Source organism: Puma concolor, chromosome B3 (assembly GCF_028749965.1).
Source record: "Puma concolor isolate L17-30 chromosome B3, mPumCon1.1.hap2, whole genome shotgun sequence".
Classification (NCBI taxonomy): domain Eukaryota; kingdom Metazoa; phylum Chordata; class Mammalia; order Carnivora; family Felidae; genus Puma; species Puma concolor.
Window position 1 is genome coordinate 138,817,662 of NC_141672.1, and position 3,757 is coordinate 138,821,418.

Sequence of the window (3,757 nt, forward strand, 5' to 3'; positions counted from 1 at the left end):
GTTGCACTCTGGCTCGTCACTCAGCACCTGCACGATCTACAGCAAATATTTCTATGCCTCAGTTTCCTCATTTGGAAATGCAAGATAATAATGGTTTGTTGGATTGTTGTGCAATATTGGGCACTCAATAAATGTTGCTATTGTGGAGTCCTTGCTGTAAACTCAACACCACAAAGCTAAAAAGGTACAGGCTACCATCTCTGGCTTTCTGAGCCTGGCTTCTGCTCAGGGGGACGATACACCACCTTCACCTGGGTTTGTATGAATTCTATTCCCAGGCTCTATAACTCAGAGTGTGCATGGGCTCTCAGCCTCAGTCTCTCATCTGTACAGTGGGGACAAAAACATTGCTTCCTGAATAAATTTGTTGGATGAGTGACTGAGATTATACGCATTAAGCTCCTAGCAGAGTGCCTGGTATGTTTCAAGTGCTCAGTTACATTAGCCACAAGTATTACCATGTCCATGGATAACTGGAATATGAACACGGAGTGAAAGGTTCAAAAAGGAGTTTTTAAAAGAACACATGTGGGGCACCTGGGGAGCTCAGTCGTTTGAGTGTCCAGCTCTGGATTTAGGCTCAGGTCATGATCTCACAGTTCATGGGATGGGGCCCTGCGTCGGGCACTACACTGACAGCAGGGAGCCTGTTTGGGATTCTCTCTCTCTCTCTCTCTCTCTCTCTCTCTCTCTTCTCTCTCTCTCAAAATAAATAAATAAACATTAAAAAAATTAAAAGAACACATATTTTCTTGAAAAGCCTGTGTAAGTTATTGCTGGGCTTTACTGCACATTTTTTCTTGGCTAAAAGCCCTGAATATGGATGGCAACCACCAGTTGTATAAATTAAGCATTAGGTTAAAAATAGCTTTCTTCACACACTTCTCGCTATCTGTAAGAATATTATTTATTTACTTGTTTATGATCTTTTCCTCTCCCATTCGATGAAGTGGTACTCTTGTCCATCACCATAGCCCCACTGCCTATCTAAAATAGGTACTCACCATTTTTGAGAAAAGAAAGAATGACACAAATCCAATCCACATATCTTTTTAAAAAAATGTTTATTTGTTTATTTTTGAGAGAGAGAGACAGAGTGAGAAAGGGAGGGCAGAGGGAGAGGGAGAAGAGAGAGAATCCCAAGCAGGCTCCATGCTGTCAGCAGAGTCTGACACAGGGCTCAATCCCACAAACCGAGAGATCGTGACCCAAAACAAAGAGTGGGATGATTAACACAGATCCTGTATGCAGAGGTAATATAGTAAACCTGGATTTGAGATTGGGAGGGTAGGAAAGGGAGGGAGAGTATTTCATATATTGATTTTTCAACAGAAAAAGCATTGCAGGGAATTCCAAAGTAACCAAACATATACCAGATACCTACCCAGAGCTCCCCATGAACACGGGAGGTGTTGTGGGCACATCAGAAGTATCAATGTGTGGAGGATGGTCTGGTCAAAGAGAGAGAGTAAGGGCCATGTGATCAGTGGGGGTAGATATGGTGAGTGATCCAGAAGGGCAACCTGATGGCAAGGGTCAAGTTCAACTCTAAAGGTCAGGTAATAAATAAATAAATAAATAAATATAAATAAAAATAAAAATTCAGGAAGTCTAAAGCCAGGGCAAAGAGTCAGTAATCAGGGACTGGAGAGTACCAGTAGGCTGGAGAAGATAAGAAGGTACAGTCAATCCTTGGGCTTGAACTGTACCAGGGACAGTTTGTGGTCTTTTCTTACAGCAACACTAGGAGACACATACAGCAGTCTTCAGAGTTTACCCCAGAGTCAAGGAGAGAATTCCAATGCCTAAGTCTGGGTCGGATCTAATCAGCTATGGCAGTGGTTCTCCAAGGATGGTCCTCAGACCAGCAGCCCCAGCCATACTTGGGGGTGTGTTTGAAACACAGATTCTCAAGCCCTACCCCAGTCTCACTGAATTAGAAGTTCTAGAGGTAAGGGCCCCCGTATCTGGTCTCCCAAGCAACCTGTGGTGATTCTGACGCACCTTCAGATTTAAAATCCGGAGGAAGGCAAGAGGAAGGTGGGTGGGTTGTAGGAGAGTGGGAGCAAGTTTCATAGAACGTGTCCATGACTTCAGGGGCCCATTTCTCTGAGTGGGTAGGGCTTGATGGCTCTCAGGGAAAGGAACTCGGGCATGGGAAGGAATCCCAGGAGATGCCTTTTGTTCCTCTCCTCCTGAATCTTAACAGAGGCATCTGGGATTCTAACAATTCCACTGGTGGGGATGGTATCAGAGATCTAATATTTTGTTACTGCTCTTATGAAACCATTATATTCCAGGGCTGGTCTGAACCAGGGCAGCAGAGATTACAGATAAGAATGGGTAACAGAGATAATACAGGAACTGGATAAAAGTAGCTTTACCGACATATTGAAATCACCTGGGGAAGTTTAAAAAATACCGACACCTGCGTCTCACCCCCAACCACTCTGATTCAATTGATCCAGAACGCAAGCCAGGCATGAGGAGTTTTAAAAGCTCCCCAGGTGATTCTCCTGTGCAGCTCAGTTTGAGAAGCAGTAGGCTAAAAATCTATCATCAAGGCTGTGAGCTTTAAGTATCTTTTGAAGGTGATAAGGGATGTGATTTGCTCTAGGTGAGTTTTCTGAGAAGAAATGGCATGCAGTTTGCTTTGGTAAAACACGTTCCATCGGTTTACAGTAGGAGTTGAGGTTCAGCCCACGTCAACAAATATTAATTGAGCTTCCTGTGTCAAGCTCTCTGCTAGGTGCTGGGGATACAGTGCCAAAGGAAAGTTTGTGTTCAGCTCCCTCTTTAGGGCAGGAATCAGGTATACATGTGATCTGGGTTTTGTGTTGTTTACACATCGGTGCTTCTCAATTTTGGTGCTGCAGGGCATTGGTGAGATCCACCAGTTGCTAAAAGGCCGTCCATAATGTGTTACTGAGCATAGCTAAAGTCCCCAGATTTCCAATGAATTTACTCTAGATAAATAAATTATGGCACATGTATTGCTATCCCCAAAATAATGCCACTCATCCACTGAAATTCCAGCATTTAATGAGAATTAGAGACAGTTATGCCTGGGAATTGTTCATGACCCCCACAAAATAATCTACACAAACTTAATTTATCTATGGAAGATCCAGTTACATCTGTTGTTGACTAATTTTATCAGTAAATTCAGCTTATCCAGTCAAACTGGTAGAGCGATTTGTCTCAGGCACACCTATAATATATGAGGGGTATCTGCATTGTGAGAAGGAATTGGGAAATATGGATGGACAGAGTGGAAGTCAGTGATTCCACGTAGTTACGTGGCACTGAAAGTTCCATGGAAGCAGATTCTTCGTTTCTGTGTTCCTGGCAGAGCCCAGCACAGAAGGCCCTGCCTAGCACATAGTGGGTGATCCACCATGTTTATTAATGTTGAATTGACTGGCAGGTTTTCTGGGTAATCCGATATCACAGGATGGCCATCACTGTAGTGTATTGGTCAGGGCACTGGTGTCTGAAGATGGCAGAAACCTTCTCAGACTGCTGTAAGCACAGCTCTGATTTACCATTAGGCCATTATCTCTGTCTCTAGGATCTGTGGTTGGCTGTGCTGGCTCCAGATTCTTTCACTGTGAAGGTCATTTGGTCACCAGCTCCTCTGGGTTTATGTTCTATTAGCTCAGCAGCCCCAGGGGAGAAAGAATTCCTGTTGATTGCAGCAATGTCCTGGGGGAATGGGGGAGGGTCGATCCAGGTTGGCCTGGCTTGGGGCCCATGC